Source organism: Hakea prostrata, chromosome 5 (genome assembly GCF_041222555.1).
Source record: "Hakea prostrata isolate BN-2017 chromosome 5, UWA_Hpros_2, whole genome shotgun sequence".
Lineage (NCBI taxonomy): Eukaryota > Viridiplantae > Streptophyta > Magnoliopsida > Proteales > Proteaceae > Hakea > Hakea prostrata.
The window spans coordinates 25,249,737-25,274,344 of record NC_142604.1 but is presented as its reverse complement, the minus strand read 5'-3'; positions in this window follow the sequence as shown (position 1 = coordinate 25,274,344).

Genomic DNA, 24,608 nt, shown 5'->3' with positions numbered 1-24,608 from the left:
GCTGATGCCTTGTCTAGGGCCCCAGTAGGTCAGTGCTATGCTTTCACTCTATTCTCCCCTGCCCCAAATTTTCTAACCCAATTAAGAGCAGAGGTTGCAGAGTCCTTGGAATTGCATAAATTCATTCACCAGCCTTTAGTTGATTCTACCCCTACTACAACAATTCCTTATCCAGAATTTGAATTGAGGAATGGGTAACTATTAAGACATGGTCGCTTGGTATTACCTAGTACCTCTTCCCTACGGTAGATATTATTCAAGGAATTCCATGATTCCCCCTAGGAGGGCATGCCGGTTATGTTAGAACTCTTAAACGGCTCTCTGTCAATGTATGGTGGAAAGGCATGGCCAGAGATACAAAAGACTATGTGACACGTTGTTCAACTTTTTAACAAATGAAAGTGTCACATCCCGCCCTAAATCCACCTAGGGGGTACCCTATCTGGATTACCCGGGGAGTGAATCACTGTCCCGCCGATCAAGTTTAGGAACGATCATAGCCACTTAGCACAATAATATAATCAAAAGCAAGAACAATTCTTTGTATTCAAATAATTTAATAATAAAAGTCAAGAAAAGATCTCAGAAGGATTCACAAATAACATCAGAGTGCGAAAATGATTCAATTAGGATAAACAGTCAAGTGTGAAAAGGAGGGAGGAAACCCATCCTATAATAATAGCGGAAGGTAGATCGACTAAAATTAAGGGTTACAACTGGTTCCCAAAATGACAAGGGAACAAACTAAACTACGGTCTTGATGAATCAAATAAAAAGGTTAAAAAGAAAATGGGACGATATCCCAACACTAACACACAAGTGCAAAGGCCAAACTACTCCAGATAAGTGATAATCTCGGACTGTTAGTCTTCACAAATGTAGTCACAATAATTAGTAGTTTAAGAGTCATCAACTTAGTCTTCATAGTGTTGACCATCATAGTCAATAGTAGTAGTACCTGCAGTAAAGTCTAACAAAAGATGTTGCAAAAAAAAGTGAGTTCAAAAGAACTCAGCAAGGCAGGTTATTCCACAATAACATAGATACATGATACAAAGCAAAGCATGATGCAACATGACATGAAACACATGATGCAAATTATGATTCTAACTCTATGTATGCTAGTCTCTATGATAGACATGCTTTAAGTCATAGCACCATACTTCTTTGGGTCATCAATTACTCCCCCTCAACCCATTCCGTATCTTGGGACTGCCGTGGTAGTTGGGTAAAGTCCTCTCAAACCATGGTAGGAGATTCGGTCACCACTCTCTCACATCACCATTTGGTCTAAGTATTGGCGCATGTCATGGCAAAGCCTAGTCCAATGCAAGTCTTCTACTCAGTCATATCATGTCAAATCCAGATACGTCCACTCCTGGCCCCAGACGATCCTTTCTGATATCCTTCACACTAGAGTCAGCATAGTCCCAGACTACGGACTCATCAACCCTATTGGTCATCCACAAATAATAGACGAGAAGCTCTCACGTCCTCTCACGGGTTGGTTACCAGTCTTGAGCGCCCGTGAGCCCAAGTCTAGCTATTTGCAACCCTACCAATAAATGGCCCATTTCGGGTATCCATAGTATGGTTTATGTCCTCTCACGGGTTGGTTACCAGTCTTGAGCGACCATCAAACCATACCCTACCACGGGTCATTCGGTCTCAATGCCCTTCCGATTTGGGTCTGATACGACAGGGACATCCTAGCCAAACAACTAGACAGTCCTATGTATGTCACATCCACCCAGCCGGTACCCTATCTGGCATACCCGGGATGTGATCCACAGCCCCGAAGATCCATAGTTCAGGGACCACATAATCCACATCGACGATAATACAATCATGAACAGATAATATTCATAAACTAACAATGAATGATCATGGAATTCAGAAATAAGGTGTCAGACATAATCAGAGTGCGGAAATAAATATCAAATCAGATAAATTAAGAAGGCAGTGGGCGGAATCCACTCCTTCACCAAACGGAAGTGAGGTCAAAATTTAGTTAAGTACAAGTCTCAAGTTATAAAGGTAAGTTAAAGTTATTACAATTCTTCTAAGTATACTGTCACAAAAGAAGAGGTAACTACTCATAGGTCTCCTCCATAATAAATATATCTTCTTCAAAGTTGAGGACCATGGAGACCCAACATGACTGCTCCCATACAACTCCGGGGCTAACCCTGGTACGCCTGGTAATCTTCTTCGGTATGGTCACCGAAGTCTTCAACGTAGCCAGCCTCCGGATGGTAGTATGAGGTATCCGGGTCCTCCTCGGGGGAGGGTGCCATCGGAGTAATCACCTGTAGAATAGCCTAACAAAATATTGCAACAGAAAAGGAATGAGTTCAAAAGAACTCAAAAGGAAGTTATCCCACCACACATAAACCACAAGATAATCATAAAATGATGCAGATGATATGAGGCATATAATGCAATATGACTTTATTCTAAGTATGCTGGTCATCTATGGTAGACATGCTTTAAGTCATAGCACCATACTTCTTTAGGTAGTCTCGAGTCACTCATCATCGGGGGAAATTGGGTCCCTGCATCCCTCTCGGACAAATCCATGGTTGGGGTTTCGGTCACCGCTCTCTCACATCACCGTTTGGTCTAAGTATTGGCGCATGTCAGGGTATAGCCTAGCCCAATGCAAGTCATCTACTTAATCATATCATGCCAGTTCCAGATACTTCCATTCCTCCCCTCTCGGGATCCTTTCCGGTATCCTTCACACTAGAGTCACGGATATTACTCACCGGACTCATCAACCCTATTGGTCATCCACAAATGGTAAACGGGAAGCTCTCACGTCCCTCTCACGGATCATTTCACCGGTCTTGAGTGCCCGTGAGCCCAAGTCTAGCCATTTGTAACCCTACCAATAAATGGCCCCTTTCGGGTAACCGTAATGCAATTTATGTCCTCTCACGGAGTGGATACCGGTCTTGAGCGCCCACAAATCCACACTACTACCACAGGGTTGTTCGGTCTCAATGCCCTTCCGAATCGGGTCTGATATGATAGGGACATCCTAGCCATACATCTAGACAAATCCTATGCATGTCATTCAATAACCCGGGAAAGCGTCAATGGACACCTTCGGAGAACATCCCATACTATTCCCTCCGATGTCCCGGGGACGAAGCACCGATAGGGTACCCCTCAATCCCAAGTTATACTTAAGCAATCACATGCCCAAGTTCATCATATCAGTTCACAAGATACAACGTCATAATAAACATTCAATTCATGACATTGACATAAGTCATCATATATTGAAATTGATAAACATGATAAAACATTGAAGTAATATAATGTAAACACAAAGCTACTGTTAAAAGACATATGTAGCAAGTCTAACACGATAAGAATATGAAATAGAAACTATATTTACTAGGTTAGGAATACCAAGTCAAGATTTCCATATCCTAGGTAATTACATCGATAACTATCCTTACCTTGAATCGGAGAAGAGAATGGTCCAAGATCACAAGCAGTGGCCCAAATAGTCTTAAAGTCCTAAACAAGCATATATGAAAGGTTAGAGAAGAAATCGGAACAATCGGAGATCAAACGAATCGAAGCGGGCAAAAGTTGTTTGCGACAAGAACTCTATTGGTCAATACATTTGGTCGATAGTATCGACCAATAGTATCGACCAAATCAATTCCAGGACAGCAAGCTGGCTTTTTGGATTCTTGCCCAAATTTGGTCTTCCGGGTCTCGGATTGACATGAAACTTGGAGGATAGTCTAAGCACAACATGGGGACACTAATTATCAAGAAACTTTCATAATCCAATGGTCCATTTGGAAATCCCCAAATTGACATATTAAGGTTAAGAGTTGTAGATCATGGCATTGGCTATATCTCAATGCAAATTAGGGGAAAACATGGGGGATTAGGTAGGGAATCGTTTAGAAGTAACATGGAGCACATATGCAAGGTATAGATTAGGTTAATCATGAGCTTCATCTCAGTTTTGGTAAATAAAGCAAGTTGGTAAGCAATAAATCATGGAAATGTGTAGTCAATGATCATGAGGTGAATCAATCATAGTCATATCGGTGAAAACATCATTGTATGGGGTTTAGAAGGTTCATGGCAAGGTGTATGCAAGGTTGCAGCACCTTGGCCATGGTCCCAACAGTAAAATAGAGAAAAGATGAGTGAGAAAGTGATTAGGAGAGAGAGTCATACCTTTAAAGTGGAACAATAAAGTAGGAATGAGTGGTTGGCAATGATTGATGAAGAAGATGCTTCACCACTACCAAGGAGGAGTTCTTGGGAGGCTCTCTCACGTTCCCGAGATGTTAAAAACGCGAGAATAGGGCTCCAGTCTCGAGGAATAAATAAATAGAAAAGAATATTCCAAGAATCTTTAAATGGGGCTCAGCGAGACTTGTTGGTCGATACCTTTGGTTGATGGTATCGACCAATAGTATCGACCAAAACAATCTCTGCAGAAATTTTACAGAATAGTTCAGCAACTTTAGGTGCGGACTTGGAGGGCTATACAAGGTCAAATTGCATGGGGTTTTCTCCTACAGTTCACTCAAGAGGTCTAGTTTCAGGGAGTACCTTCGGATTATGCACAGGAGTCCGTTTTCTATTTCAACTGTCTCGCTCTTCATCAGTGCGCAGATTCTAACTTAGCACTGGTAATGTGCTCAAGGAAGGAGCAGCATCATCAATGTCCATAAACTGGAATCGCGACATTACGTCATCAACCAGTAGGGCCCATAAGTCCCTCCTACCACCACTTCGGGTCTTTGGACCTACAAACATAACAATGACCGGGTCGGGTCAAGGTTAGGTAAAAGCTGGATTTTACAATGTATGTCATCCAATAACTCGGGAAAGTGTCGATAGGCATCTTTGGAGAACATCCCATACTATTGCCTCCGATGCCCAAGGACAGAAGCGTCAATAGGACACTCCCCAATCCCAAATCATACCTATTCAATCACATTCTCAATTCCATCACATCATACATAAATGATATTTTATCATATGAAACGAGATATAATATATCATGATCAATCACATATGTAATTAACAATAATACATAATCATGATAACAAAAATGATATATAACATGGTACTACTGTCTTGAAGTATATACAGCAGTCATATGATGTTAGAAATACAACAATTAATGTGAATCTATTAAGTTTCCAACATAAAGGCATAATTCACATAATCCATGTAATTATGGTAATAACCGTCCTTACCTTAAGTCGCGATGATGATAATCCAATAATCTCAAAAGAATAATCCAAAGATGGTATTAAGACCCTAGACAAACATAAATGAAAGATTAGAAAAGAAATCAGGAAAATCGAAGGTCGAACGGGTCACAACGGAGTAAAATTGCTGTCAGCAACATGTTTGGTTGATGGCATCGACCAAAAGTGGTTTGGGGCAGCAAGTTGGATTTTGGTGATTTGGTTCGAAATCGGTCTTCCGGGGCTCGGATCGATCCAAAACTTGGAGGGATGATTAATAACAATGTAAGAACACTACCTAGCAAGTATTATCACAATCTAATGGTCCAAATGAAAACCCCCAAATTGAGGTCCTATGTTCTAAAGACAAGAATCCTAGCATTCATGAGAAATCGATGTAATTGAAAGGGAAGCTACAGAATTAGTTGGGAAATAGGTTAGGAACAAAATTACAATCATTTGCAAGCCAGAAATCAGACTAATCATACTCCACATTTCAGTCTAGTATAAGAAATCAAGTTGCTAAGGAATGAAGGAAAAGCAAATATAAATGGGAAGAGACATTTATGGCAAGGTGTTTGCAAGGTTGCAGCACCTTGGCCATGGTCTCATCAGTAAAAAGAAGAAGAGAAGTGAGTAGGATAGAGAGCAAGAGAGAGAATCCATGGAAGATGATAATGGGGTCAAGAGACAATGATTGCAATGATTGGGGGCAAGAATCCTTCACAAATACCAAGAGAGTGCCTTGGGAAGCTCCACTCTCGTTCTCAATGGTCTAAATGAGTGTAATAGGGCTCAAAACACGAGGCTAGCATAGATAGATGAGAGAATATTCCAACAGCATCTTTTACTCGAATCTGGGCAACTTTGGTTGACGGCATCAACCAAAGCATCAACCAAAACAGGTTTCAGCAGAAAATCCAGAAATAGTTCAGCAACTTCGGACAGGGATTCGGAGGGCTATACGGGGTCAAATTGAGTGGGGTTTTCTCCTACAAGTCCATCAAGAAGTCTAGTTTTGGGAAATATCTTCGGATTGAGCATGGAAGTTCATTTGGTACTTCAACTAATTCACCCCTCTTCGGTGCGCAGGTTTTCACTAAACACCGACAATGTACCCAAGTAAGGGGTATCATCGTCAATGTCCATGGGTTTCGGGTCAAACACCATGTCTTCCATAAAGAGGGCCCACAAGAATTCTTCCTTCACTTCGGGATTGGATCTACTCTAAGGGAAAGGTCAGACATAACCTCCTAATGCTTTCAAAGATAAAAACACTGAAATCAAGGTCTAATATTAAGGTCTAACATCAAACATGTCTTTCTTTATCTCAAAGTAATTAGGGTGTTCTGGTTAGGTTTTGGCTGGATTTCATAGAAAGTCCCTCCAACAGCTCCTGCTAGGCTGCTCCAACCTTTGCCTATTCCTGCACAAGTATGGGAAGACATCTCAATGGACTTTATTATTGGCTTACCAGCATCACAAGGCAAAACAACTATTTGGGTGGTCGTGGATCGTCTCACTAAGTATGCTCACTTCAGCCCTTTACCCACTTCCTTTACTAGCTCCCAATTGGCAGATGTGTTTATGTTGGAAGTTGTTCGTCACCAAGGCTTTCCACTTTCCATTGTCAGTGACCGAGACCCTTTATTTTTGAGCAACTTATGGCGAGAGTTGCATCACCTCAACGGCACCACACTGGCCTTCAGCACCTCTTACCATCCTCAAACAGACGGCCAAACAAAAGTGACTAATCGCTCCCTTGAGCAGTACCTACGTTGCTATGTAACCGATACACCAAATGTGAAACCCGGCCCTAACCTTAACCCGGATACTCTTTGACTGTAGGTCCGAAGACCCGAAGTAGAAGTGAAAGTCAACTATGGGCCATATTGGTAGAAGATATAGTGTTCAACTCCGAACCTATGGAGATTGAAGGTGATGCCCCATACTTGAAGACAATGTTGGATATAGAGAAGAGACTACACCTTGATGAAGAGAAGATTAGTTGATGACCTTAGAGCTTGGTGGGATATGATTTAAAGCTATTTTTCCATGCTAGGTATGTTATAGAATATGTGTTTAAAGTTTCGTTTGATTCCGAGTTGTGGAAGACCCTCAAATCCCTGTCTTTGGTTTTGCTGACAGCCTGGGTCGACTAGGCCATGCTACCCAGCCAATCGACCCAGAGATGCTGAACTCGAACAGAATCTTCTGTTTTGAGTATCTTGCTATATATACCCCATGACTTCATGATTTTAGTATCCCTAGCCTCCAAAACACTTAGAGAACGAAGGGAAACCATCTCCAAGCCTCCAAGAGTGAAGAAGAAGATCCAACCTTGCAAACTTGCAAGTTCTCTCTCTTGTTCTTCAATTAAAGGTTAGTATTCAATCTTTTGTATTATTGATTCATTCTTTCTATGATCACTCTCATCTTTGAACTGAGATTATGATGAAGATGCTGCAACCTTGTAGTCATATCTTTACAATCTCTTTTCATTCTCTTGTGCTATGATCATCTCATTCATTCTTGACATGATTCTTATGATTTCTTCTTAAACTATGATTATATTCCTATTTTGATTTGTTCTAGCATTATAGATGCTTCTCTATGATTATTCATACCTCTGATCTACTGTGTTCTTGTACTAGAATGAGATCTAATCATCTCTAGTTCATCTCTTTTATTCATAGCATGTTTCCAATGAAAACTATGATTTTTACCAAAATAGAAACTATGATTCTAAATTAGTAAGTAATGGTTTTAATGTGGTTTGATGTCTAAATTATGCTTTTTAGTCTTAGAATACTGTGTTAGACATTATCTCCAAGTTTCGTCGCATTCCGGTTTGTGTAGCATAGGTTTCGGATCAAGATTCTCTTTTTATTTCCGGATTTGCTCTTGGGCAGATTGCTTGGGTCGATTGGAGCACTCAACCCAGCCAATCAACCCGCAAGAACAGAATCTGTTTTCTTCGTCGATTCGATTCGATTCATGCTTATTCTTTTAGGACTACTTCCTAATGATTGTGTGATGCTATTCTAGGGTTTATATGCTAACTTGGATTCATCCTCTTGTCCGTCCGGAATACATTCGAATCTATTTAAGGTAAGGAAAGTTGTTACCATATTAACATAGATTGCATAGATTTAGTTTCTAATTTGGGAACTACTTAGATTTTCTACTGTTATGTTAGTTTCTATTATGATATGAATGCTGCAAGTACGTTAGAATCTTATTTCCTTATTTACTTTATGTACTTGATTATGTATGAATACTTACTCATGTATGTTTCTTATTTATTTAATCTTGTCTTATTATACTCTTTCATATGATGAGATATCTGTCGTGGATGATATGACTGAATTATGATTGTGATTGTTTAGGTATGATTTGGGATTGGGGAATGTCCTTTTGACATTTCTGTCCTTAGACCTCATTGGGAGTAGTATGGGATATTTCCAATGTTGTCCTTTGACACTTTCCCGGATTATTGGCTTTCATACCTAGGACTTGTCTGGCAGTGTTTGGCTAGGTTATACCCCTGTTATATCAAACCCGATTCGGAAGGGTATTGAAACCGAACGACCCGTGGTAGCAATGGGGATTCATGAGTGCTCAAGACTAGTGAGTTATATCCATGAGGGGACATGAATCACATTGTGGGGGCCATTTATGGGTAGAGTTGCATATGGATAGACTTGGGCTCATGGGCGTTCAAGACCGGTAACCAACCCGTGAGAGGACATGAGAGCTTCCCGTTTACTATATGTGGATGACCTATAGGGTTGATGAGTCCGTATTTGAGAGAGTCGGATACGCTGACTCTAGTGTGAAGGATACCGGAAAGGATCCTGAGAGGGGAGGAATGGACGAGTGATGTAACTGTGAAGACTGCATTGGGCCGGGTTGATGTAACTAAGTAGAAGACTTGCATTGGGCTAGGCTTTACCTTGACATGCGCCAATACTTAGACCAAACGGTGATGTGAGAGAGAGGTGACTTAACCCCTAGCCATGGATTGTCCGAGATGGATGAAGGACCCTTTGCCAACCGATGATGTGTAATTGAGACCTACCCAAAGAAGTATGGTGCTATGACTTAAAGCATGTCTGCCTATAGAGACCAGCATACATAAAGTTAGACTCATACATGCATTGTTGTCTCATATCATATCACCTTATGCTTTGTTTGTGATACTATACTATTTATGCTATTATGGAATAACTTGCCTTGCTAAGTTTCTTTTGAAACTCACTCCTTTTGTACAATATCTTTTGTTAGATTATTCTACAGGTTTTGATGGCTATGAAGCGCAATATGAGGAAGCGCAAGATGAAGAAGCGTCCCATACGCAAAGTGTTGGCGACTACGAAGACTACCATTACGCAAAGTGTTGGCGACTACGAAGATTACCTTGAGGATCCCTTGAGTGGTCTCTCTTGTTACCAGGATTAGCCCTACTGTGGAGTGGGAGCGTCTGAGCGTAATCGATGAAGTCTATGTTTATGAGGACATCCTTTATAAAGTAGAAAAGACTCTAGTTTAGTTAGATTATATCTTTCTTTCTTGTCTTTAGAATCAATTGTAATCCCTTTGATTTTCGAACTACATTCCGATGTACTCGTGGAGTGAGATTCCACCTCACTCTACTTTTGATTTAAATATCTATTGGTATCATTTCCGCACTCTGATGATTATCTCGTTACTTAACTATGATTCATTTGAATAATATTGTTAACATTGATTTAGTCTTGTTCTTGATTATATTGTTGTGAATGTGGGAGGTTGATTTTACTAACTACTGGATCTTGTGGACTGTGGATCACACACTCAGGTATGCCAAATACGGTACCGGCTGGGTGGATGTGACACCAAACCAATGGACAAGGTACCTCAGATGGGCAGAATATTGCTACAATACCTCACATCATTCAGCAATTAACACAACTCCCTTCAAGGCATTGTATGGCCGAGCCCCTCCAACTATTGCTCGTTATCTACCCAACTCAGCTGTTAATCCCTCTCTGAATACTAAATTATGCACATGAGATCAGCTGCTGTCTGACTTGAAGTATAACCTCCAACGTGCCCAGGCCAGGATGCAAGATCAGGCTAACAAACATCGCTTGGAAAAGAGTTATGATGTTGGTGATTGGGTTTATGTAAAGTTGCAGCCATACAGTCAGTCTACTGTTGCTCACGGATTAAATACCAAGCTGGGAAGACGACTCTTTGGCCCTTTCCAAATTGCTCAAAAGGTTGGTGAAGTGGCCTATCGTTTGCTCCTTCCATAAGACTCTCAAATTCATCTTGTATTCCATGTTTCACTTCTCAAACCCTCTATGGGAACCACACCCATCACTAACTCATCAGCAGTTCTGCCTCCTGAGGAGCTCTCCCCAGTAGCTATTATTCAAACTCACCTAGTGAAGCACTTGGGTTCCGCTGTTCCACAGCTTTTGGTGCAATGGGCTTGAGTTCCGCTTACTGCTGCAACCTGGGTTAATCTTGCTGATTTTACCAAGCCGTTTCCTCACTTCAACCTTGCGACCGATGGGGGTGGGATTGATATGGTTCAATTACAGCAGGAGGACACTTCAATTGCACATTCACAGAAAGCTCCACGAAGGTCCACACGCAAGATTAATACACCATCCTTTCTAAAGGACTACACTCTGTAATCCTGTTTACTATTCTGTCATTTAGCTTAATGCTTAATTGTGGAGATTAGTTACTAATGCTATATTGTGGAGATTAGTTACAAATTAGTTACAGATTCAGATCTGAACAAATAGAAGTCTCCAAAAAACTGTTTAGATATAAATGGAATGAATGCCAACACAAAAGTATGAATGAAGTAAACTCCTCGTTTCCTCTTCAAACTCCTTGTTTCTTCTCTTCTCTGTTCTGAATCCAGAAAACTTGCATCAAAGATGCATCTATAATGCTAGAGAAATCATAATAAGAATATGATCATAGATTTAAGAAGAAATCATAAGAATCATGTTGAGAATTGAATATGAAGATCATAGCATAAGAGAATGAATAGAGATTGTAGAATATATGATTGCAAGGATGCAGCATCTTCTTCATAATCTTAGTTCAGAGAAGAGAATGATCATAGTAAGAGTAAATCAATACCACACAAGTGAAGTTACTAACCTTTGATTGAAGAACAAGAGAGAGAACTTGAAAGTTGCAAGGTTTGATCTTCTTCCACACTCTTGGAGGCTTGGAGAGGAGTTCCTTTCATTCTCTAAGTGTTTTGGAGGCTAGGGATACTAAAAATATGAAGTCCTAGGGTATATATAGCAATATAACCTAAACAGAAGATTATGCTCGAATTCTGTCTGCTTGGGTTGATTGGCTGGGTAGACTGACCTAGTCGACCCAGGCTGTCAGCAAAGCCTGAATCAGGGATTTGAGGGCCTTTCTCTTATCGGAATCAAACAAGCTTTTAAACACACAAACTATAACTTACCTAGCATGGGAAAATGCCTTCAAATCATGTCCCACCAAGCTCTAAGGTCATCAACCAATCTTCTCTTCATCAAGGTGTAGTCACTTTTCCAAATCCAACAAGGTCTTCAAGTATGGGGCATCATCGTCAATCTCCATGGGTTCGGAGTCGAACACCATGCCTTCTTCTGATATGGCCCATAGTTGACTTTCACTTCTACTTCGGGTCTTCGGACCTACAAACAATAGAGTATCCGGGTTAAGGTTAGGGTTGAGTTTCACACATATCATATATGCATTTCTGATGGTGTTGACATATGGATGGGAATTATGTTGTTCTTACTTGAGTTTGTCGAACTCATTCCTTTATTTCCATGTTATATTAGCCTGTACAGATGGAGGATATGCACCGAAAAATGGATTGGTATCCCATGAAGGAGCCTTCTCGTATGAAGAGGATGTGGCACCGGCAATGGGAGATGGAGATAGCTTGTGCGGGAGCTCCTACGAGTGCATGGAGTGCACTTATAGCACCCATTGATGGGGGTAGGAGACGAGTTGCAAGACCTTTTGCTCACTGTCTGGAGAAGAATTGGAGAACCCCTTTTCTTGATAAACATGAGAAACATTTTACTTTAGAAAAAGAAACCGGAAAGAAACTTATTTAGTCATTTTGAATTGCTTCCGCTGAACTCATTCATTTTTATCATTGATTCTTTAATTGATTATTTTATTGGAGTATTTGGACTCCTGTAATCCTTTTATTTAATTATTGAACTTATTCCTGCTCATGATTATCTTTACTTGCATTTATTATTATTCATGGGTAAGACCCTGGATCCTGTGACGGTTCACTCCCACGGGTTGTTGGGCTGGTTGTCACATCCACCCAGCCGGTACCCCATCGGGCATACCCGGGTATGTGATCCACAGTCCCAAGGATCAAGTATCGAGCAACCATGCCTCCCACATACACGATAACACAATCATGAGCAATAATTATCAAGGTAAAAGCATATAATAAAAGAATCATGAATAAGATAAAACAGATAATCAGAATGCGGAATAAAATGATACCAAAATATATATAATCCAAAAAGAGAGAGAGTGATCGGAAGTCACTCCCTCAATGGCAGCGGAAAGTAGTCAATCAAAGTTGAGTTACAAATCCAAAACTTAAAGGGTATATTGGTGAAAGTTATAATTACAGATCCAAGTTCCAAAGAAATAACAGCATAAAACCTAAGCTAAGGTATACTCGGTCTTATACAATGTGTCCTCATATGTGTACACGAAGGAAACTAAGCAAGGCCTCTCCCACACCAGGGTCGAGCTAATCTTGGTACAGAGGGTAATCACCCTCGGTACCTTCACCATAACTTTCATAATGGCCAAGACCTTTAGTGTAGTATGCAGGATCCTAGTCTACCTTGAGGTATGAGCCATCAGCTTCTTCGGTACCTACAGAGAAATCTAACAAAACAATTGCACAAAAAGGAATGAGTTCAAAAGAACTCAGCAAGGCAGTTATTCCATAATACACAAGTCATATGATACAAAACATAACATGATGCGAAATGATATGAGACAAATGATGCAAATATGATTCTAACACTACATATGCTAGTCTCTATGGTAGACATGCTTTAAGTCATAGCACCATACTTCTTTAGGTAGGTCTCAATCACTCAAGCCGGTGGGAATTGGGTCTTGTATCCCTCGGGACAATCCATGGCTGGGGTTTAAGTTACCGCTCTCTCACATCTCCATTTGGTCTTAGTATTGGCACATGTCACAGTAAAGCCTAGCCCAATGCAAGTCATCTTCTCAGTCATACCATATCAGATCCAGATACGTCCATTCCTCGCCCCCGGCGATCCTTTCCGGTATCCTTCACACTAGAGTCAGCATAGTCCCGAACTATGGACTCATCAACCCTATTGGTCATCCACAAATAGTAGATGGGAAGCTCTCACGTACTCTCATGGGTTGGTTACCGGTCTCGAGCGCCCATGAGCCCAAGTCTAGCTATTTGCAACCCTACCAATAAATGGCCCCTTTCAGGTATCCGTAGTATGACTTATGTCCTCTCATGGGTTGGTTACCGGTCTTGAGCGCCCATCAAATCACACTACTACCACGGGTCATTCGGTCTCAATACCCTTCCAATTCGGGTCTGATACAACAAGGACATCCTAGCCAACACATCTAGACAAGTCCTATGTATGTCATCCAATAATTCGGGAAAGTGTCGATGGGCACCTTCGGAGAACATCCCATACTATTCCCTCAGATGTCCAAGGACAGAAATGTCGGAAGGACATTCCCCAATCCCAAATCATACTTAATCAATCACATGCTCAATTCCATCATATCATACATGATTGACATTTCATCATATAAAAAGAGATACAATGTAACACGATTGATCACATATGTCATTATCAAAATAAGTAAGCATGGTAATTCAAAATGATATATAACATGGTACTACTGTTATGAAGTGTATACAACAGTCACAATATGTCTAAAATATTACAAGAAAAGTAAATCTACCACATTTCGAACATAGCGACAAGATTCACATAATTCATGTAATTATGACAATAACCGTCCTTACCTTAATCAAATCGAAAAATAATACCAAGTATTACTAGAATAGTCCCCAAATCAGTGCTTGTACCCTAGACAACATATGAGTAGCATTATAGAAGGAAACAATCAAATCGGAGATCAAACGGAGCAAATCGAGCAAATATAGAGTTGTTGTTCTCAGCTGGTCAACTGGCTGGTTGACTGACTCAATCGACCAAGCAATTGACCAAGATGAACAGTGACGGACAGCATAGTGATTTTGGTCCGAAACCGATCTTCCAGGGCTCAGATCGATCCGAAACTTGGAGGGATTGATTGTAACAGTACAAGAACACTATACAACAAGTATTAACAAAATCTAATGGTCCAATTAGGAATACCCAAATTGAAACCCTATGTTCTATATGCTAAACATCAAGAATTGAATTGGAATTTGTTGCAATGGCAAGGAATGATGGAAAATCAGCTAAGGAAGTGATAAGAACTAGATTAGAATCATAAACCAATAATAAATCAGACCTAGCATACTTATACATATTAGTTTGGATCAATAAGACAAGTTGGAATGAAAGGAATCATGGAAATGCAATGCTAATAATCAAAATGGTAGTATAACATAGCAAGAATGGAAGAAATCTAATGGAGATGAAAGGGGGAACACATGACTAAGTGTTTTCAAGGTTGCAGCACTTTAGTCATGGTCTCAATAGCAAGAAGAGGAGAGGAATGGGTAGAACAGAGGATGAGAGAGAGAAATCATACCTTAAGGAAGCAATGGAGATGAAATGCAATGTTTGAGACCAAGAATCTTCACAAACTCCAAGAGATGGCTTTGGGAAGCTCACTCCTCGTTCTCTAGAGTCCAAATGATTGGGGTAGGGTTCTATTCATGAGGTCCCAATAAGTAGGCTTAAAATAATCAAGAAATTTGTGATTTTCGTATTTAATAATCTGCTGGTCAACTGACTGGTTGACTAGGCCAGTCGACCAAGCTTGATAGCAACTTCAGATAGGGAAATGGAAGGCCAAACTAATCCAAATTGAGTTGGGTTTTCTCCTACAAGTCAATCAACAAGTCTAGATTAGAGAAATACCTTCGAAACAAGATCGGAAGTGCATCAAGTACTTCAACTAAGCTTCCCCTCTTCTAGGTGCAGTTTCTCACCGAACACTGACAGTGTATCCAAGTAAGGGGCATCACTGTCAATATCCATAGGCTCTGAATCATACACCAAATCTTCAACAACGAGGGCCCACAAGTCTCTTCTTCCACCACTCTGGGTCTTTAGACCTACAAACATCAAAGGATCCGGGTCGAGGTCAGGGTTAGGATAGGGCTGGGTTTCACACCGGTAACCGAGACCGGTGGGTGGGGTGTGACAGAATCCTTGTTCTCTCTAGTTTCTCTTTTGAATTCATGGTTTGTTTTCTTTGAGAACTATGTTTTTTTATCAAATTAGTAAGTATTGTTTTTTATCGTTGTTGGTGTCTAATCTATGCTAGTTAGTCTTAGATTACTATTCCTAATGATCATTTGAATTTTCGAAGTGTTTTGAATCCTGGAAGATGAGTTTTGGATCAAAATTCACAATTTTTCTGCGTACTGTTCACCTGGTCGATTGGACCAAGCTACCAGGGGCTGCAGTAATGGTTTTCTTCATCCGATTTGATCCGTTTGACCTCTAATCTTCCAAGGCTTTTTCCTAATGTTGTATTTATCATTGTTTAGGGTTTATTTGCTAACTTTGGACTTCGTCTCTTGTTCCTTATGAATTTCTTTGAAGCTAATTTAGGTAAGGACAGTTGTTTCCATATTAACATAGATTGCGTGAATCTTAGTTTCTAATTTGGGAATTTCATGGAATCATTGTTGTTCTTATATTTTCTTATTATAATATTATTGTTGTAAGTACCTCAAGTACAGTAGGTCTTATTCATGTAAGTTTCTTATTCAATTGATCATGTTTATGAGTTTATCTTTCTATATGTTGGAATATCAATTGTGTATGTTATGACTGAATTGGGAATGTGATTGTTTAGGTATGATTTGGGAATGGGGAATGTCCTTTTGACGTTTCTATCCATGGACATCAATGGAAGTGGTATGAGACTCCTATGGTGCCCTTTGACTCTTTCCCGAATTATTGATTGTCATACCTAGGGCTTCTCTAGCAGAGTTTGGCTAGGATGTCCATGTTATATCAGACCCGATTCGGAGGGGTATTGAGACCAAGTAACCCGTGGCAGCAATGAGGGTTTTTGGGCACTCAAGACTAGTAACCAACCCATGAGAGGACATGGATCACATTGTGAGGGGCCATTTATTGGTAGGATTGCAAGTAGTAGACTTGGGCTCATGGGTGCTCAAGACTGATGTGGAATCTGTGAGAGGACATAAGAGCTTCTCGTTTATTATTTGTGGATGACCAATAGGGTTGATGAGTCCGTAGTTCGAGTTGGTTGTAGCCATAGGATACGTAGACTCTAGTGAGAAGGATACTGGAAAGGATCGCGAGAGGCGAGGAATGGAAGTATTTGACTCTGACTTGAAATAACTAAGTAGAAGACTTGCATTTGGCTAGGTTTAACCTTGACATGCGCCACTACTCAGACCAATGGTGATGTGAGAGAGCGGTGACCTAAACCCCAGCCAAGGAATGTCCGAGAGGGATGCAGGACCCAATTACCACCGGAGAACCCAAGATACCGAGATGGTTGAGACCTACTCAGAGGAGTATGGTGCTATGACTTAAAGCATGTTTGCCAATAGAGACCAACATACATAGAGTTAGATTCATACATGCATTGTCTATTTCATACCATATTGCATTTGCTATGTTATGCTATCATGTTATTTGTGTTGCTATGGAATAACTTGCCTTGCTGAGTTCTTTTGAATTCACTCCTTTTTGCAAATATCTTTGTTAGACTATCCTGCAGGTACTGATGGCTATGAAGGCCAGTACTATAAAGCACAAACCGATGACGCATACTACTCCAAAGTTGGTGGCTCCGGTGACAACGAAAGTGAAGAACTCATGGGTGAAAACGTATTGCGTTTGTCACATCCACCCAGCTGGTACCCCATCAGGCATACCCGGGTATGTGATCCACAGTCCCGAAGATCAAGTATCGAGCAACCATGCCTCCCACATACGCGATAACACAATTATTATTTTTTTTTGGTAGGAAATAAAAACTTTATTTATGTAGCTGAAATCCCCGCGGGATCTTACACATTAAAGAGTAAAAAAGTAAAATCCAGGCTAAGAAAGGGGGGAGAAGTGGTACAAGAAACAGTCCTGTGAGATGGCCGCTGATTTAGCAAGTGCGTCAGCTGCAAAATTGGCTTCGCGTGGGATGTAGGTGAAGGAACAGTCTGGAAAGGAAGGTGCAAGCCTGAGGATATCGGTGATGAAGTGTGAGATTTTCCAGCTACCGTATGATGAAGGCTACAAAAGAGAGAGAGAATCAGCGATTGGTTATCGCTCTCCACATGGATATGAGGGATCCGGAGGTCGAGGGCAAGGCGCAGACCATGGCGAATGGCTTGTGCCTCGGCAATGACTATTCCTTCACCTACATCCCACGCGAAGCCAATTATGAACGATAATAATCACGGTTTAAGCATGTAATAAAGAATCATGAATAAGATAAAACAGATAATCAGAGTGCGGAATAAAGATGATACCAAGATATATATATATAATCCAAAAGAAAAGAGAGAGAGAGTGATCAAAAGTCACTTCCTCACATAGCAATGGAAAGTAGTCAAATCTAGTTAAGTTTACAAAACCAAAAATCTAAAGAGTGTATCAAGAAATTTAAGTTACAGATCCGGTCTTAATAAGAATTCAAAATGTAACATTAAACAAATGTTTCATCAGTCACATAAAACACATCCTCAAAAGTATAGATATCTGAGGTCCAGTATAGCTGCTCCAACACCAGTGTCGGGCTAATCCTGGTGTGCAGCATCATCCTCTTTGGTACCCTCACAATAATCTTCATAGTAGCCACTACCCTGAGGGTAGTGTGGCTCATCAAAGGGTGCTTCGAAGGACGTGCCATCGGACTCTTCAAAACCTGTAGAATAGTCTAACAAAGCAAATGCACAGAAATAAATAAGTTCAAATGAACTCAGCAAGGCAGTTAATCCATAACACATAAACCATATGATACAAGTCATAACATGATGCAAATGATATGAGACAGATGATGCAGTTATGATCCTAACTCTACATATGCTAGTCTCTATGGTAGACATGCTTTAAGTCATAGCACCATACTTCCTTGGGTAGGTCTCAAATCACTCTTCCCTCAACCATCCAGGTATCTTGGGTTCTCCGGTGTGAATTGGGTCTTGCATCCATCTCGGACAATTCCATGGATGGGGTTTAGGTCACCACTCTCTCACATCACCATTGGTATAAGTATTGGCGCATGTCACGATAAAGCCTAGCCCAATGCAAGTCATCTACTTAGTCATACCATGTCAAATCCAGATACGTCCATTCCTTGCCCCGGGCGATCCTTTCCGGTATCCTTCACACTAGAGTCACGGATATTACTCACCGGACTCATCAACCCAATTGGTTATCCACAAATAGTAGACGGGAAGCTCTCACGTCCCCTCACGGATATGACTCACCGATTTTCGAGTGCCCGTGAGGCCAAGTCTGACTATTTGCAACCCTACCAACAATAGCCCCTTTCGGGTATCCATAATATGATCTATGTCCTCTCATGGGTTGGTTACTGATCTTGAGCGCCAATCAAACCATACTGTTACCACGGGTCGTTCAGTCTCAGTACCCTTCCAATTCGGGTCTGATATAACAAGGACATCCTAGCCATACACCTAGACAAGTCCTATATATGTCATCCAATAATCCGGGAAAGCATCGATGGACACCTTCGGAGAACATCCCATACTATTCCCTCCGATGTCCAAGGACAAAAATGTCAGTAGAACATTCCTCAATCCCAAATTATACTTATCCAAATCACATTCTCAATTCATCATATCACACATACATGATACACCATCATATTGAAAGTCATATCATAACATCACATAATTCAAGTGTATTGTAAATAACAATAATTAAATAGACATGATATACAAGAGTAAAAACATATTACTACTGTTAAAAGACAACTACAGTAGTCATATAATGTTTAAATAGAATTGATAAGCAAAGCATATCAAGTTGCCAATCATCATTGAATAAACACATAGTCCATGTCATATGGGTATAACTGTCCTTACCTTAATCGAATCAGGAATAATAGCAAATACCACTTAGAATAGTCCCCAACTTAGTGTTTGAACCCTAGACAACGTATAAACAACATTAGAGAAGGAAACAATCAAATCGGAGATCAAACGAAGCGAAATGAGCAAGAGTTGAGTTGTTGTTTCCTTTGGTCCACTGACCAGTCGACCAAGAGGATTAGTAACGGGCAGCATAGGGAAATTAGGCTCGAAACCGATCTTTCGGGTCTCAGATCAATCTGAAATTTGGAGGGAATGATAATAGCAATATAAGGACACTATACAATGAAAATTATCATGATCCAATGGTCCAATTAGGAATACCCAAATTGAAACCCTATGTTCTATATGTTAAACATTAAGAATTGAAATGGGATTTGTTGCAATGGCAAGGAATGATGGGGAATCAGCTTATGAAGTGATAAGAACTGTACTAGAATCATAAACCAATAGTAAATCAGACCTAGCATGCATCTACACATCAGTTTAGATCAATAAGACAAGTTGGAATGACAAGAATCATAGAATGCAATGCTATTGATTGTATTGAATGCATAGCATAGCAAGAATGAAGAGAAATTAATGGAGATGAAAGGGAAAACACATGGCTAAGTGTTTGCAAGGTTGCAGCACTTCAGCCATAGTCTCAATAGTGAGAAAGAGTGGAGGAAAGAGTAGATTAGAGAATGAGAGAGAGGAATCATACCTTGAGGAAGTGAATGAAGAGGGAATGCAATGATTGAGACCAAGAATCTTCACCAACTTCAAGAGAGGGCTTTGGGAAGCTCACTCCTTGTTCTCTGAAGTGCCAATGATTAGGTTAGGCTTCTATTCACGAGTTCCCAAAAAGTAGGGTTAAAATAATAAGGAATTTTGTAATTTTCGAATTTACTATTCAGTTGGTCGACTGACTGGTCGACTGGCCAGCCAACCAAGCCTGAACAACAACTTCAGTCAGAGAAATGGAAGGCCAGACTGATCCAAATTGAGTTGGATTTTCTCCTACAAGTCAATCAACAAGTGTAGAATAGATAATACCTTCGGAATGAGATCGGAAGTGCATCACGTACTTCAACTACGCTCTCCCCCTTCTAAGTGCAGTTTTTCATTGAACACTGACAGTGTATCCAAGTAAGGGGCATCACTGTCAATATCCATAGGCTCTGAGTCATACACCGAATCTTCGACTATGAGGGCCCACAAGTCTCTTCTTCCACTACTCCGGGTCTTCGGACCTACAAACACCAATGGATCCGGGTCAAGGTCAGGGTTAGGAAAGGGCTGGATTTCACAGCGTTAGTATTAGTCGCACTCATATGCTAGTTACTCGTTATTTAGATTCAGAAATTTATGCTTCTAGAAGTTGTATTTATAAGTTAGAAGAGACCTTAGTTTAGTTTGATTACTTCTTTTCTTTTCCCTTCATTTTGGGAATCGGTTGAAACCTTTCTTTTGACTTTCGATCTACTATTCTGCTGTGTTATGTGGAGTGATTTTTTGCGACACTCTACATTTGATTATTATATTGGTATCATTCTTTCTACATTCTAATTATATTATTATATTCTTCATCTTATCTTGATCTCTCTGTTTATGTAATTTAACATTTGATTTAGTCTTGTTCATGATTATGTTATTGTAATTGTGGGAGGTTGATTTACTCGAATACTGGATCTTCGGGGCTGTGGATCACACACTCGGGTATGCCAGGTAGGGTACCGCCTGGGTGGATGTGACAAATTGGGTTTCAAAAGAGGTCCATAATCATGCTTCCCGAACCCAATCTATTAAATGGCTGGAAACTCACCGTTCTCAACCTAGTTTCAGCAAAAATCCTTATTTCACCTCCGATTCGAAGTTGAATCGAAACGAAAATTTTAGAACTTTTAATACCAGTAATAGGGTCCTAAAAGTATCAGCAATTCATCCCAATTTGATCGCAATTAAAAAGCCCCATATTTGGCTCTCATGAGTGCCCGTGGGAGTCTCTGAGAGGCAAAATGTGAAATCATTCGCAACGAATCGCACAAACAGCTTCCAAACCAAAGGAAAACATGAATAGAACTAATTTCAAGCATTCAATGCATTCATTATACCCCAATTACCAAAATCTATCATTTATTATGAAGAAAACATCATAAACCTAGGTTTAGAGAAGAGAAGTTGAAGAACACTCACCTTTCTCAACGATTTCTTGATAATCCGAGTCTCGACGCATCTTCGTGAGGATGGAATCCAAGATTCTTCTTGGTTTCTCCTCCTCTCCAAGTCTCAGCCCCACTCTAGCATTAGAAAATGTGTATTGGGGTGAGTAAAGTCACAAAATAGGGTTTTAAACCCAAATTCCCGAAATTGCCCTGAAACTGGGGATGGGCGATCGACTTAGACCGGTCAACCAGTCCGATCGACCGGCCCTTGGTTGACCCCTCAATTAAGGTCCGATTCCAGTGATTCTCGCTTGAATGAATGGTCTTTCGAATATCTACATTTGGGTATATTTACCTCGTCATTTGGATTCTCCATTATCGGTTTCCATACGTGCCAATTCGTCTTTTAATTCCTTTATGACAGACCTTCTCTCTCCTCTTAAATTCTAGGAGAGGTGTCGATTCATCACTAGGGTCATCCACTAGCATTGGGTCCATCTCCAAACCTTCGGGCTCAACGCGAATGGCCCATGGTTGTCACCAACTCAAGTTCTGATTTTGCGGTCCTGAAACCATGGGTTAAAGAGTTAGAAATCCGGGGGATTTCACAAAGAGATAGGCGAATGGATCTATTGAGAGATTCAAGGCTCGTTTGGTGGCTAGGGGCTACAGCCAAAGAGAGGCATCGATTATGAGGAAACTTTTTACCCTTGTGGTTAAATTTGCCTCCATCCGTCTCATATTAGCCATTAATGCTCAGATGGACTTAGAGCTTTACCAGATGGATGTAAAGACTACTTTTCTCAATGGAGAATTTGAGGAAGAGATCTATATGGACTTTAAAGCTAAGGGACTAGAGCACAAAGTGAGCAAGCTCAAGAGGTCTATATATGGCTTACAACAAGCATCTAGACGGTGGAATGTGCGCTTCCACCAAGCTATGTTGGAAAATGATTTTTCCATGCTTGAGGAAGACCACTGTATTTACACCAAGAGATCCATGGTAATTTTGTCATTCTGACACTATATGTAGATGATATACTCATGGCTAGCAATAACAAATAGCTATTGGAAACCATTAAGAAATGGTTGTCCTCCATATTTGATATGAAGGACATGGGTGAAGCAATCTATGTGCTTGGTGTTAAGATTGTCAAAAATTAGGGAAAAAAGAGATTAGTAGGTTTATTTCAAGAGACTAATATTGACAATCTCTTAAAAAGATACCAAATGCATAACTGCAAACCAATAGATACTCCAATGAGAAGGGTTTGCATTTGAACCTTGACATGGATCCTAAGACTCCAGAGAAGAAAACCAAAATGGAAAGAGTTCCATATTCCAATGCAGTGGGTTTCATTAGTCGATACCAATCAAACCCAGGCATAGAGCACTGGAAAGCAATCAAAAGAATATTGAGATATCGCAGAGGAAGGAGTAATTACATGTTGTGTTACCAAGGATCGAATTTGCGATTGGTTGTCTATAACAATGCCGAATGGGCTAGAGACATTGATGAGCACAAATCAACCTCGACATTAAATGGCAGGCTCATTTCCTGGTGTAGTAAGAAGCAAACTTATATAGCACTCTTGACTGTGGAAGCAGAATATGTGGCATGCTCATGCGCGGTACAGGAGGTTGTTTGCTTGAGGAGGTTCCTACAACATACTAGATTTGTGTTGACATCCAAAGAGTCTGCCCTTCTGTGATAGTATGACAGCTCTCAGTTATGTCAAGGACCCCAAGTATATGGGAACACCAAACATATACAAGTGAGAGATTATTTTGTTAAAGTAACTATAGCAAGGAAGAAAGTTGTACTTAAGTAAATATCTACTAGTCAGATGGTAGCTAACCCTCTTACCAAACCTATAGCCAATGATGTTTTTATTTCTCATGTAAAGACCTTAGGCTTGCGTAGATTATGACTTATTTATGTACTAAAACTTTCTTATTATTGAGCAATATGAGTTCATTTCGGCCTTTGTTTTTCACTTTCTGTGTGATTGTGTTCTTCTAGCTGAAAACATGATATGTCAATAGGCATAAGAATGGCTCACTCACATGACCATTCGCCTCTAGCACTTCAGTAGTGAGCAGAGATGAGACGAATTGTGAATGACCTTGTGTGGGTTGATTCAAAATCTTGTTGTCCCCTTGATTTTAGAATCAAGATGAGAATCTATATGGTGAAGAGAATCAACATGAATGTTCATACAATTCATGTTGACTATAGAAGCCAGGTCCGAGTACTTTATGTGGTACTGGAGTAGCAACAATAAAGAAACTCGAGTTAGGCACAAGTGGTACAACTAGACTAATACATGTATGTTATTGGGAGAAACATATGTTCTATTGTGTATATAATGCTCCACCATAACACGTATATCATACTACGTGTGTTCAATGATCATTGGAAATGAGAGGATGGATCCTTGCTCCTTTCATTGTGTGAGTCCTGGAATTTATAGTCCGTTAGTGTCATTAGTGACTTTTGACAATGTCATGAAATGAGGGGTTGATGTGGCTACTTTGGGGTGTTCCCTATAGTCATGATTGATTCAACCTAAAGGGGCATTAGCGGGAAAGGAGTCAATCTCAAGTGTAATGATGGTCTAGGGCAAAAGGAAAATTTTGATTCAACTGCACCTAAAGAGTATTTGCTGGCGCCAGCTATATAAGTTATAGTAGTTAACTTTTTAAGGACAAGAAATTGATCTCTCAGAGGGATCGAGATACATTTTGTCTAGCGAGTTTTAATAAACCTAAAACACTGTGTTATACTAATGCTTATTTAATGTGTTTTTTTAGTGATGCCGTCATTCTGGCCTTCTTAGAATGTTTCTAGTTTGGGGCTTACGAGTGCAGGTGTATATATCA